Source organism: Crassostrea angulata, chromosome 1, assembly GCF_025612915.1.
Source record: "Crassostrea angulata isolate pt1a10 chromosome 1, ASM2561291v2, whole genome shotgun sequence".
Lineage (NCBI taxonomy): Eukaryota > Metazoa > Mollusca > Bivalvia > Ostreida > Ostreidae > Magallana > Magallana angulata.
The window spans coordinates 38,529,250-38,544,653 of NC_069111.1; the positions used below are offsets into that span (position 1 = coordinate 38,529,250).

Here is a 15,404-nt window from a genome sequence, read left to right on the forward strand (position 1 = left end):
AAAAGTTTTAGAAAGAATAGAAAAAGCAGGTCTAAAAATTTCTCCCAAAAAGTGCCAATTGTTTCAACACAAAGTCAATTACTTAGGACACATTGTCTCTAGTGAAGGAGTTGCTACAGGCCCTAGTAAAGTAGAAGCCGTTCAAAACTGGCCACAACCTAGAAATGTACATGATGTCAGAAGCTTTCTAGGTACATGTTCATATTATAGACGGTTCATTAAAGGATTTGCACATATGCAAAGCCCTTGCATAAAATTACCGAGAAAAAAAAAAGTTCTCATGGTCTTCTGAATGTGAACAGGCTTTCCAACTCTTGAAAAATGCTCTTGTTACTTCCCCAATTTTAGGATATCCATCTCTTGATGAAATGTTTATTTTTGACACAGATGCCAGTGCATTCGGGAAAGGTGCAGTTTTGTCCCGGACAGATGGCAAGACTGAAAGAGTTATTGCATATTACAGTAAATCCTTAGCAAAAGTGAGAGAAATTATTGTGTTACCAGGCGTGAAATACTTGCAATCATTGAATCAGTGAAACACTTTCATCATTATCGATATGGCAAAAAGTTTCTCATATGTACTGACCATGATGCTCTTAGGTGGGTTTTAAAATTAAAAAACCCTGAAGGCCAAGTTGTCCGATGGCTCCAAATTTTATCTACATATATCTTTGATATTCAACATAGGCCAGGTTCCCAGCATGGTAATGCTGATGGACTATCCCGACGTCCTTGAACAGAGTGTACCCTCTGTGAAAGACAGGAAGTTTCATATGAACACGGAAATACACCCGTTCATGCAACAGTTAGAATGTTTGTCTTGTTCTTCTTCCTTTAAAACCTCTCAAGAAAATTTTAAAAATGAAAATACATGTTCTTGGTTTGCAAGTATTCCATAGGTGGACATAACTGAATCTCAGAAAGCTGACCCGAACATAGGTATAATTTATAAATGAAAAAAGGAAAATATTCCAAGACCAAAGTGGGAGGATATCTCTCACATGAATTCAATAATCAAATCTTACTGGTCACAATGGGACAGAATTGTCAAAGAAACTGATATTCTGTACAGGAAATGGTTCCATATCAAAACGTCAGATATATCATTGCAGCTGGTTTTGCCTGAAAATCACATATGTCAGGTTCTGACAATGTTACACAGCGATCCAATTAGTGGACACCTAGGAGTCAATAGAACAATAGCAAAAGTTAGACAGAGATTTTATTGGGTTGAAATCAAGCAGGATGTTTCAAAATTTTGTCAAGAATGTATATAGTGTCAATCTAGTAACCCATCTACAAGTACTCCTAAAGCTCCTAGGAAACAGTATATTGTTGGTGCTCCTCTAGAAAGAGTTGGCCTTGATTTCAGAGTTCCCGAAACGCACCGGTCCACCGGGGATCCCCGGTAAAATTTGAATGGGTCCGGTAAAATCTAAATTTAATCGGTCAAAATGTCCGATAAATTTTACAGACCAGCACTGTATAAAAAAACAATTTACGAGACAGGTAGTCTAAAACTGTTGATTATTTTATTTCGGAGATAATTTATTAGTTGAGTATTTCAATAAAATGCAATAAAAGATATTAAAACGTGCGTTGTTGTTAATCCGGATTGACGTATTTTTTCTTTTACACACGTTAGTCAATATCCTATTTGATCATGATCTCGAAAAAATGTGGCCGATTATATGGAAACCGGGGGCAACAAAGAGTATTGCGAAAAGAAAAGTTAATGTAGAAGAAGTAGAGAAAGAGCAACATGGTGAAAAAGAAAAGAGGAGGGAAAGAAGATGACAATATGACTATGAGTCTCTAGAGAGTGAAAGTGACATTGAGTAGCAAGAAGAATTAAATAACTATTTGATACACGAAACTGTTCTTGAAATTGAAAGGGAGTTTGAATGATTTGAGTAAGAAATTGAATAAATTAGTCTGAAACATTTTTAAACAACTCTTTTTATTTTAGTTTGCATATTTTTGCAATAGTTTTAATGTCCGGTAAATTTTACAATTGTCCGGTAAATTTTGAATATTTAGAGGACAATTGTCCGACAGATTTTGGACTGGTTTCGGGAACTCTGTGATTTAGTGGGTCCCTTAATTAGAACTCCAAGAGGAAAATCATATATCTTGGTCATAGCAGATTATTTCAACCGATGGACAGAGGCTTTTGCCCTTCCCAATATTGAGGCAAGAACAGTTGCAAAAGTATTTGTTTTCGACTTTATATGTAGATTTGGCGTTCCTCGCCAGGTACACACTGACCAAGGTACTCAATTTGAGGGCCAGCTGTTTCAAGAAATGTGTTCATTGTTTAGAATAGACAAAACCAGAACGACAACGTTCCATACACAGTGTGATGGACTTGTTGAACGTTGCAATAGAACTTTAAAGGCCATGTTAACAAAATTTGTATCACAAACTCGGACGGATTGGGATATTTACTTACCTTTGGTCTTGATGGCTTACAGAACTTCTGTTCATGATAGTACTGGATTTAGTCCCAGTTTAATGATGTTAGGTCGTGAGCCCGAGCTTCCCATTGATCTTCTGTTTGGGAGCTCTCCTGCAACAAAGTCCAAATCTCAATGTTCATATGTACAAAACTTACAGAAATCCTTGTGGGAAATACACTCCCTTGCAAGTGAAGAAATGATCAAAGCAAGTGATCGACAAAAAACGTTACTATGATCACAACGCTCAAAATATTTCATTTCAGGAAGGAGATAATGTGTGGCTTTGTAATTAAAAAAAAGGGTGGTATTTACCCCAAATTCACCAAGTCCTGGGGGGTCCATATACCATTGTTTCCAAATTAAGTGACTTGGTCTACAAAATCAAAAAAACACACAGGGGGACGTCAAGATTGTGCACCATAATCTTCTGGAAATACATCATGGAAAATATAATATCTATTAGTCATTACCAGACGACAGCTGACGAGACCACAGGACAAACTATTGAATTAATGCAATATTCAACTTTATATTTAATATTACCTTTTATTTATACAGTGACATACTCCCACCACCGAAACTCATCGTACTTGTGCAGGATTGATGGTTGTACAACGTTCGACACTTCGACACACGGGCACAGCTGGAAAGGCACAGGAAGGACAAGCACGGTCCTACAGAGGCGTGTCCGCACTGCCGGTACGTAGTACCACAGAGCAGACCCTACTTAATGAGGAACCACTTAGAGTTCATCGTATACATCATGTGCAGCCAGACAGTATCCGGAAACCACCCACTGTGCCTTCTCCCGCTGTGCTGCAACTGTTTCTGCATCTGTGTCTCCCAATGTACCTTTAGTGTCTTCACCTGCTCCTTCTCCTGTCCATGGCTGTCCATGGCTCCAGGTCGCAGTTAACACCTTTGCGATCCCCAAGTCTTTACATCCCTCTGGGGCCAGTGGAAATTACCACGAGGGACCATGACTTACTTAGTTACGTGGTGGAGGCTACTGGAATTTTTGACCCCCCAAGGAAAATTGTAAGGAGAGACTTTTCCCCTGTGTCTGAATTCGAGTCACCATCGCATTCCACCCCTGAAACTCCTGTGGTTTCGATCCAGTCATCTCGGCCCAGGTAAGCAGACCCGAGCACCATGGCCCCTGCCCAGTTGTCCCTGAGTCCTTGGATCAGGCCACACTACCTTCATCTGGCGCTGCGAAATTATCCGTAACCGTCACTCCTGTTCCTGATTACTTCCTTCGACGTTCCTTCGACGTCTGGAGGACATTTCCGCAGCCAGTGAAGATGCAGACCCTTACGCGTTTCTGGCAGCTGACCCTCGATTGTTCTTTGCGGGAGCTACATCTGCGATATTTCCATCAGGAGCAGCCCTGACACTCCAGAGCTCGGAAATGTGGCCAGAGGTCCCTCCACCATGTGCCCCTGGGATTCGGGGCTATTCAACGTGTCGAGAGGGTCAGTCTGCCAGATGGTACAACTTATTCCCTGACTGCTACTTGGACTAAGGATCCTCACTTCCAGATCACGAAAGAAGTCGCTACCCAGACGTCGGAGGATATATCCCAGAAACCAGCCCCCCGTCTATCCTGTGTGGAGAAAGGAATTCAGTGTTCTACCAGACAAACATTTGTATTTGAGGACTGAACTGTATGTAGTTATGGGTGTTGTTTAGTTAGGTTATGGCTACTGTATTGTATGCCTTGGGTGGGGGTGGTCTTTACATAAATTTTTTAGTTACCCAAACATACTATGTATGATGACTATTTGTTGAATGGATCATGTTTTAGTTTTCCAATTTTTATATGTATTATTGTATGTCATTAATTCATACTTTACCTTTTATGATTGCGTCCTCACCTTGTTCTTGCATTTATATGCATTTCTAGCAAATGAAGTGCTATATTTATCATTATGTGCATGTACGTGTTCAAACACAATGTGTTCAATACTGAATATAATATATATTACTTCCACATTTACGTGTGGAATATTACGGATTATTTTTTTTAATTATATGAAGATGTTTTGTTCGAGGACGAACAATTTTTTTTTTAAGAGGGGATAATGTAAGAGTCCCCCCCCCCTTTGTTTATATTATAAGAAATTGTGATAAATGTATCATTATATGCATTCATTATCATACTTGCATAGATTATAATATGTATAATTCTTACATCTTATTCCCTCCTTTCGTAATGTTTGCTCATACGAGTTATCGTTCCTGCGGGACGGTATGTAAACTTCCGGTAAAGAGTTGCATAGCGCCATATTCCAAACGATGCGATGGAACCACTTCGAAATGAAGGCACAGACTTGCCGTTGTCATGCAATACCACGGTGGAAGATATACTTAATTATCAGAAATCTCAAATACAAACATTTCTGCGAGTAAATCACATAAAAGTGAGCGGCAACAAGCTGGAACTCGCCCAACGTGTAGTGAAGGCTATAAAAGATCGTTCGTGAACGACGCCCAGTCAAATACCCCCGTGTCAAACTTCAGACGTACATGAAACCTGAACCAGATATAAAGGATCTGCATTCATGTTGGGCAGGTAAATTAGATATGTTTCCCAAAATTAAAATTCAAGATGTGGAGAATTATTTGATCCACAGTAGCCACAGGACTGTCGATGCAAAGAAAATGTAGTGCTATAGACAATACATTAGAGGATTAAATTTTTTCAAAGAGGGCTACATACATAAGATTATGATGAATGAGATAAACCCTGACAGCGAGTACTGTTACATACGATCAAATTGCTATCCTTCAATGAAGCAGGGTGTGTATGAGCAGTGGATCCTAATAACAAAGAAGCCCCCATTTTACGTCCAGAAAGCAAGTTGTACGTGCCCAGCAGGGTATGAATTACCAGTATTAACTAAATGAAAATCACTTTCTTAAACCATATAAATATGCCAAATTAGAATTTTGAAATAAATGGATTATTTCTCTCATTATTTATTTAATTATGCATGCATTCATTAAAACAATATTTCTAACAATGAACACTTCAATTTAATTTTTGATATCTCAGTGAATAGCATTATTAAATCAAATTGATAAATCACAGGGCGAAAAACCATCTTTAAGCAAGTCCTTAAAGGTGGCTTAAAGGTGACTTAAAGGAGCTTAAAGGCTATACAACCTTTAAGCCGCCTTTAAGCAAGTGCTTATAGGTCCTTAATGTCCAAACTTCTTTAAGCCACCTTTAAGCATCTTTAAGTGGCATTTACGCTCTCTTTACACCGCCTTTACACTGTCTTTAAGTGGCCTTTAAGTCAATATTGATCAAGCTGAACAATAAAAACATATATTAAATGCAAAAGCTCTTTTATAGAGATGGGAGGGGGTCATCCGAGTGATAATATAATTTCCAAGGAAGGGGGGGGGGGGGGTGTTCCAGGCGGTTTTAATCGTCGCTCCATTACACACAGATTGCTATCATCAGCACCGCTCCGATGGACACAGATTGCCGTTATAAAATTCTTTATAATTTTTTGGGGGTTTCAAAACTATTGTAGGGATGAGCGCAGTCTCTGTATCTTAATATGTGCATAAAACTAATTAAAGTATGTTTGTTTCCTATTATAAATTAATCGGTGAAAAAAATTTCTCTCTCAGTTCATCCGGTTATTAAACAAAATAAAAATAATGAACCAAAAATGCATGATTTAATTTGATAATCGGTTTAAGGTTTGTATTTTTTTTTTCAATTTTCATTATTTCTAACTCTAGATCTGCTAGATACATGTTAAAGATGAAAAGACTCTCAACTGCCTTTGTTATTTCGGGCATGATATTACTGCCTTGTTTGTCTAGACATAGTTTTGTTCGTTTGTTTATATCTAAATAGAGTCTATTGTTTGTCCAACTTAAGAAAACCCCTGGAACTACATGTAACACAGAATATACAAGATATACACAACAGTTGTGTCGTGTGCCCAGGTGCATGTTTGTGTATATCTAATTAAAGTCTATTGTTTGTCCAACTTAAGAAAACCCCTGGAACTAACACAGAATATACAAGATATACACAACAGTTGTGTCGTGTGCCCAGGTGCATGTTTGTGTATATCTAATTAAAGTCTATTGTTTGTCCAACTTAAGAAAACCCCTGGAACTAACACAGAATATACAAGATATACACAACAGTTGTGTCGTGTGCCCAGGTGCATGTTTGTGTATATCTAATTAAAGTCTATTGTTTGTTCAACTTAAGAAAACCCCTGGAACTAACACAGAATATACAAGATATACACAACAGTTGTGTCGTGTGCCCAGGTGCATGTTTGTGTATATCTAATTAAAGTCTATTGTTTGTCCAACTTAAGAAAACCCCTGGAACTAACACAGAATATACAGGATATACACAACAGGTGTGTCGTGTGCCCAGGTGCACGTCAGGGTTTCTAAAGGCGTTGAATCTTAGTATGTACGAGTATACGATAAGTGTAGTGAATAAAAGTTAATTTACATTTGTAATTCATTTTCAAAGTATTATTTCCTAGCTCTGGATTTTAAAGATGTTACGTCTACAAATTAACGATACATGTATGTAAGAGTAAAATCTTGAGGCTAATTAATTAATATACCGGTGATCATAAATAGGGGTTGATTATTTAAATATATGTATAAGGGTAAATATGTCAAATATACCCGGCCTGGCACATCATACAATTGTATGTACAAGTCATTTGCAATTGCCACATGCAGTAAATACGTCACCGGTAATTTTGTTTGTTATAGAATCGATAGTTTAAAAATCATGTACATACAATTACATGTAAATATTTAAACATATTGGAACGGCGCCGCGATCATGAAAACCGGGAAATTGCGGGAAATTGAACAAATACCCTAATAGTATCAATGCATTTAATAAAAGAAATTTAATTTTCTTTCTTACATTTTTAGAGCTATAAATTAGATGAACGTATATCTACTCGGTTTAAATTTATTAACTAAGAAAGCCTACTATAGTGAACCTAACGGTTTCCATTTAGGTATAATATATTTTTGTTCACTGAAGACCAAGTTCCGTATTTCATTCTAAATACATGCATGCATGTAATTTATAAATTAGATATAATTGATTGTTACAAACTGGTTTGTCAAAATCTTTTCAAGTAAACACATTCAATACTGTAACAGTGATTCAATATCCACTGATATATAGGATATAAAAACGCACATGAATATGTAAGTTGCCGTGTCGCAGAAGAAGTGTGGTAATGCTAGTAAAATAAGGGTCCCGGGTTCAATTCTCGCCGTGGCCAGTTTTTTTTTTTTTGTGTTTTTTTTCCATTTTTCTGTTTAGAACAAAAACCGTTTTAATACCTTTTCTTTCATAAAGTTAATACATTTTGTTTGAAATTAAGCACAATATTGAAATAATTTTTTTTTAATGGCTTAAAGGTGGCTTAAAGAAGTTTGGACATTAAGGACCTATAAGTTGTCCTTAAAGGTGGCTTAAAGATAGTCTTTAAGCTGCCTTTAAGCCATCTTTACGCTTTCTTTAAGCCACCTTTAAGCAACACATATAGCTTAAAGGTGGCTTAAAGATCGTCTTAAACACCTTTAAGCTATCTTTAAGGAGGACTTAAAGATGGTCATTCATCCTGTGAATGTTATAAACTCTCATAGCTAAAATAAATCCTTGTACAGTAAAACACTTTTATAGCGAACACGCTTATAATGAATTGACGCTTACAGCGAAGTAAATTTCATTCCCCAAGTCTCTATTTCATGTTGTAAACTTGACGGATATAACGAATTACGCTTATAACGAAGTACTATTGCCCGTCCCTGGGACTTCGTTATAAGCGTGTTTTACTGTATATGATTATGTTATGTATTTGCAGCCTTGGTGAGGGATGTACCCATGTTGCTGGACTGTTGTTTGCCCTGGAAGGACGCACTGTGACAGATGATGATGTTCCATGCACTTCAAAGCCTTTTGAGTGGAATCGACCCAGCAAAAAAAGGAAAGATACAAAACCTGTGCAAGACATGAGTTTCAAGAAGATCAAATTATCTGGAGAAAATGTAAAGAATAAAAAAAACTGTGAATTATAAAGTAGATAGCATAAAATTTAGAAACTCATTTTGCGCAAAACTTGGAAATAACTCACGTGCTGCTATTTTTTACATTCTTCCCCCGTGTGCTAATAACAATATTGATGTACAAAGTGACCTTAATGTTGCTCATTTTGAAAAAGTAGAAACTAGTGAACACATTCTTCACCTCTCTGACAAATATATTGCATTACAAAAAACTGTTCAAGATGAAAATATGTCTCAATCTGATGTTTTAACTTTTATATCCACATGCAGTCAAGAAATTGTTGATGAAATTGAAGTTCTAACGAAAGGGCAACATAACAATCCTTTGTGGGTTTCAGCTCGAACAGCTCGTATAACAGCTTCAAATTTTCATGAAATTAAAACAAAGAAAAACTCCACTAAATCGGAAAATATCATATGTCGACTCTTGGGTCAGGGTAAACCTTTAGAAAATAGTGTTGTGCATTGGGGGATTAAGCAAGAACCCATTGCTAAAAAAAGGTACAAAGCTTACATGAAATTGAAGAAAAAACAGAATGTCACTGTTGAAGATATGGGGCTGGTTTTGTATCCACATTGCTCTTACTTAGGTGCAAGCCCTGATGGCATAGTGACGTTTGAAACTCATAAATATATTTTGGAAGTAAAGTGTCCTTTTAAATGGAGACAGTGTACTATTTTAGAAGCGTGCAAGGATAAAACATTTTGTTGTTATATTGACGATACCAATAAAATTCAGTTAAAGAAAAGTCATAAATATTATACCCAGGTACAGGGTCAAATGGGTGTATGTCAAATGGAGAGATGTGACTTTGTTATTTATACAAAGACTTTTTAGTCATTCCCATCCAATTTGACAACTCTTTTTGGGAATCATTACTCATTAAGCTAAAGAAGTTCTATATTGAAGAGCTCTTTCCAAAATTGAAAAACTAAGACTAAGTTTTATGAGCATTTGAATTGCATCATTTTGTGTAAAATGATGAATCATAGTCTATGCATGTATCCAATGTTTTATATCCTGTAATATTATGCGTCATTTGACAATATTGACATTGGTCAACCATGTTTTCATCCTTAATGACAAATCATAAGTGAAACTTTTATAACTGGCGATGAGAGAGTTTACAGTTTTAGTGCACTTGTTTTCTTTGTATTATTTGTTTAAAGATCTGTATTACATCAGATATGCAATGCATATACATTATTCATTGTACATGTATTTCTGTAAATATTAGTTAATACTTAAATATATACCATACTTTTAAATGTATAAAATTGTTAAAGCTGAACACTACTCATAAGTAAATACAAGCACACTGTTATAAAACCTGTATATTTGATGTTACTTTTCCCCAGGCTTAAAATAAGTGCATAAAATTTGATTATTTCATCTTGACAGAATAACATGGCAATGCAAAGTGTCACACAGGTGAGACATGCGCAGCGAAGAACTCTAAACTGTTTAAAGAGGTCTGGACTTATGAAAGGGGTTAATTGTAGGGATAGTGATGAGTAAGAGAAAAATATGGCAAACAATGCCTTTTATGAGTAGTGTTCAGCTTTTATTTGATCAATCAAAAATTAAAAACAATATTTTTTATACAAATGTACAACGTACTGGTGCATGTATGAATAAACATGTATCAAACACCAGGTAAATGGGTACATGTACCGGTATATGTAAAATATACACATGTGATACTGATCATATTAAAGTAAGATTAAGAAATAAAATCAAAGTAAAACAATTCATTTGATTTTTTTATAAAACATTTCATGTTCAAATAGAAAGTACCAGTAATTTATTCAGACACCAGGGGTGGTAGAAGGTTGGTAAGAGCAGCATACACAAAGAATATTTGGTCAGCAAAGTCACATATTGCTAAAGGCATAATACCCTGTAAAATTCTGAAATTCTTTATCTGTTCCATCTTGCGTTCTACATGAATTTTTGCAGAAGCTATTCTACGAGTAGTTTCTACTTCACTCCTACTAAACTGGAGTTCTGATTTAAAAAGCGGACAATAGAGTTTAATACCTTTACAATTCAAATCATTAGCTATATGAATAAAACCTTTGTCAACCATGACTGCATCTCCTTTCTTAAGAAAATGTATCATACCAGAATTTCTAGTAATTTCAACATCAGACGCTGATCCTGGCCAGAGTTTTTGAAATAAAAAACTACAACCCCTGTCATACTAACTCCAACCAATGCCTTGAATGTGTTGTGTGATTTGTAATTAGAAAAAGTCAGGGAGTTGTTTTCTAAAGAAGATGGACTTTGGATGAAAATCTAAGTGCAGTCTAAAACTACACGTGTCTGAAAAAATTGTGAAACATTTAGGAACATGTAGCTTCAAAACTTCAAGCTCCTGCAAAAAAAAAACAAGAAATTGCATGCACTCATACATAAAAAGTATCCAGGAATTGAAAATTTTTGACACAGCACTTGAAGACAGTTTAAAACGGAATTCAAGATCTTTCAACAATAATCCTAATCTAAGTCTCATCATCACTAACAAAAATTCATCTATCCTTCACAGTTTTCTTTTACGACCTAATTTATTGTTATTCATTGTTCCCAAAACCTCTGTTGACAGCTTGTCTGCTCCTTGTTCCATTAGCGAATTAAATACAGCGAAAAAAGTATCACTGTCAGTCATTCCTGTGTAAAACATCATCAAAAAACATCATCAACTCATTAGAATGTTGGATGGACTCAATCATTATCTCCGGTAGGTTGGTATCTATTCCAACAGAAACTAAGGACTGTGAAAAGGTTTGGGTCTCTTTGGACATATTTCCTGATCCACTGGGTTCTTCATGTGCTGTCAACTCAACCAATTCACTAGCAGAGTACCTACAAATTTAATATAAAACAATTTCATCAGTTCAGTCCATTAACTGGGTTAGCTAAAAAAAATCACAATATATGTCCAATAAAAAAAAAACACCCAGGGGGTATTATGATACAGTAAAACATTCTTCTAAATGTAAAATAACTCACTGTAATTAATAAATAAAAAAGGGAAGGGGGTGGTGCATGAGCCCCATACTATTAACTTAAATAGTTGCCGATAACCTGATAACCACTTCATATAAACAAATATGTGTTTATGTTTCTCATACATCATAATGATTATGGTTGTCAATCTATGAATCCATTATTTTTTCACGGTATTAGATAGCAACTGAATGCTACATATACAGTGTAGTACTCACGAATGGTGTTTCAATATCCCTGCTTTGTCTGTAGTATTAATCGAACTGTCTGTGCGTTCTGGGTCCCTGCATATTCTCTTGGGTGGATCCCTTCTTACGAGTACCTTTTTCTGTTTTTGAGGCAAGTTTTCGCTCGGTATTTTATTTCTGTCTTGGGAAGTTGGCCCGGCGCCGTCTTTGAAATGATCTGAGCACACACGATTATAACTACTTGGCTTCCAGTTTTTTCTACTGATCAAGCGAATCCACGCACGTCTTGTGTACACTTCTTTAGGAAGTTTATGTAAAGTTACATGCCTTCCAAATGAACCAACCCTGCCACTAAAATTGTGACATTTTGTAACACAACAATAATATTTCCCATGTTTTTCTTCGCTTCGTAACCTAACCGGAAGTTTATATACCGTCCCGCAGGAACGATAACTCGTACAAGCAAACATTACAAAAATCCGGAATAATTACAGCATTTGTGAACATTTAAACCACATATGCGATGTGTCATGTACCGCCATGTTTTTCTTGTTGGTAACCTGACCCAATTCATTTCCGATGATTTCCAGTCTAAATCTACCGTCTTGTTTCTTATCTTTGGATTTTATTAATTATACTACATCACATTGTATTTATTACATCAGTTTAAAGATGATGCATTGTTTATTAATAGCATAAATACCTGTTGGTTAAGCAGAAGAAAAACCATGCGATTTTCCTTTTTGGTAATGGAGTAATGGAAGAATCTATTTATATAGAGGGGTTAAGGTTATTTTAAGTATCGTCCTCGAACCTGTTCCATTAAAAATGGAAATATTATAACTGTTGTTTTGCCATATTTAAAATGTCTTACCTTTGTTTTTATTATTATACATGTTTGTATTCCGTTGGACGTCACGATATTTACATTATTTATCTGTTTATTCCTTTGCGGCACTCTGTAGCATCGTCCGCCATAGTTTGTCTCTACTTTCCTTTTTGGTTAGGTAAAGCCGAGTGCGCATGTCGGTTGTTAGAGTCTATAAATACCGTCGCTAGCGACGCGCTAGTTTCAGTTCGACTTTGCAAAACGCCGGCCACGGGTGAAGATAGCAAAAGTACGTAAACTTTCTTCGTGACGATGACGTACCTTACCGACTGTACAGATTTGTTGGTATTATTTATTTTGAAGTTGGTGCATATTGTTCAATGAATATTTAAGCCTAAATAAATTATTGTTACCCTGGAATATTTCTTGTTGTACTCTCACTACCTCTGAGTGTGTAAAAGTCTACTGACCAATCTGGAATTTGACCTTCATTGGTCAACTATTATATATATTTCCTTCGTTGGAATATTACCAACTCATCAGGTTATAGCCTATACCTCGGCATGTTACAATCCCTGCATTTGGAGACATGAAATGATAATTTTATTAAATTGCTGTTTTCTTTCTTTGTATTCAGTCAGTTTACATACAATATCAGTAGAAGTAAAGAAGACAATTTTTAAAAACATTAATTGCATTAAATCAATGTGACCATTTTGGCCCCGCCCTAGAGTCAGAACCCCTACCTTGGGGGACATGAAATTGATAATTTGGTAGAGGGCTTCCTGGTCTATAAAATTATGAATTCAGTTTTCCTAACATGTGTTTGGGAGTAGAGAAGATAATTTTCAAACAGTATGTAATGATGTACCCCCCACCCCCTCTTCTACTTTTTATTTTATGACAATAATGTTTGATGACACAGTCTAACTTATTGTTTCATCTATGACAGTGTTCAATGAACTATACTGAGTCAATAACTGTAATTGTTCACTATTTTGTATGAGCTTGGAGTGGGTTGATATTTCTATCAGATAGAGTCAATGACTGTAATATGTTTTTGTACATTGTGGTGATTTGGAGCGGGTTGATACAGTATTAATACATCCAGAGCTTGATACTAAATAGTTGCATGTATGCAATTTGTTTTTACGTAATATTTTTGTGTTATAATAAAGAAGTTTAGAATATGAGTGGTAGCATGTGTAAACAATGTCGAGGAAATTCGGACTGTGCACGAATTCGTTTTTACGTTTTATTTCATCTTGATTGTTGATAAAGATGATATTATTTAGTTGTCCTTATGCTATGTCTTATCTATGTAAAATGATGTTACCTTTGTTATAAGGCCGGAAAATTGCATGTTTATGTTCATGAGCAGCCACATCTTTTCCTGTCTGCTCGCTTCCGGTTTAGCTCGATGTCTGTATAGTCGATAAACTTATGCTTGAGTATTGATAATTAAATGATGTTAATTCTTGAGTTAACATTGTGTATTGCTAAAACTATTGATTGAAAGTTGTTTGGTATATTTTATACTTAATGTTTTGATTGTGATTGATTTTTATGTTACGTTGTATACTGTGATTGGAAGTTGTTGAAATTATAAATTTATTGATAAAGTAGTGTGATTTCCAATATCACACGTTAGGTGGCGCTAGTCCAAAAGCGACTTTTTAAGTTATCCTATCACATATCACTATTTTGATCACATGATCAATTATTGATTTTTGCCGCTGAATGTTTTGACCGTTTGCTCATTAGTATAAATAGCGAGATCTATCGTCTGTACTTGACTTCCAACTCCTTGATTATTAGAGAGCAGTTGGTACGTAAAGCCGTTCCAATTTATTTTTTATTTTTATTTTTTTTATTTATTTTATTTTATTTATTTAACTTAGGGATTAATATTTTAATTTATTTATATGATCGGAATATTAACTATGCGGTGATTTAACTGCGAGTTGTTATTTCCGTGAATTTTATTGAGTTAGTAGATTTTACGGAAATTCTTAGATTTTTAATTTGATTGAAATTGGTTAAGATTTTAAAGTATTTTTGATTGAGAATTATTTTGAACAAGTAGATTTATTTAATTATTTTTGGCGATCTTTGGGAAATTATTTTCTTTAGTAATATTTTTCTTTTGGGGTTTATTGATAAATAAGTAATAGGAATAACCCAATATTGTATATCAAAACAGTAAATTATAGTAATATGCATCCATGGTTCTGTTTTTGCCTATATAAGTAGGGTAACCATAATGAACAACACAGTAATTTAACTGTACGTTCATGTTTGGTTGTTTATAAATTTTCTTATTTAATAATATGTTGATAGGTTAACCATAACGGTGAACCAGTGAGTAATTTAACTCAGTTCACCAAATGGTACAGTAAATCCTGTTCTGCATTAAATCAAATGTCACATAACGGGATTATTTAATAAAAGTTATTCCCCTTTGCCCACCCTTATATTTTTGGGAGATTTTTAAATAAAGGTTCTGGTGATACATTGATGATTTCTAATTTTTTAATTATATGTGTAATTAAGGTATGAATGAGCGTGAGAGTGTAATTATAATTATAGTATTACATATGTTGTGTTATTGAATAAATTTTATATTATCATCTTTAATAAATTTTAATTATTTTAAAGCTCTTTCTAAATATTTGATTTTGGGGGGCAAACATTGCATAAAACCGCACTTAGTCCTTAGAAACAATGAATGATAAAATACATTTGTAAGTAATGGAACCGACATTCGACCCACGCCTCAGAGAAAGCAGAAAACCAAATCTGTACCGAGGTTACCGAGGATCCAAACACAA

At 35.2% G+C, this 15,404-nt stretch overlaps 1 long non-coding RNA gene across 1 annotated transcript; it reads right to left on the reverse strand.

The window, feature by feature from the left end:
- Nucleotides 1-633: 633 nt before the first annotated feature.
- On the reverse strand, nucleotides 634-3,256 carry LOC128162166 (uncharacterized). The gene is made up of 4 exons (XR_008240620.1): nucleotides 2,772-3,256; nucleotides 2,453-2,569; nucleotides 1,026-1,181; nucleotides 634-750 (listed from the first exon to the last, which is right to left on the reverse strand). It is a non-coding gene; the product is annotated as an uncharacterized LOC128162166 (long non-coding RNA).
- Between the last annotated feature and the right edge of the window lie 12,148 nt (nucleotides 3,257-15,404).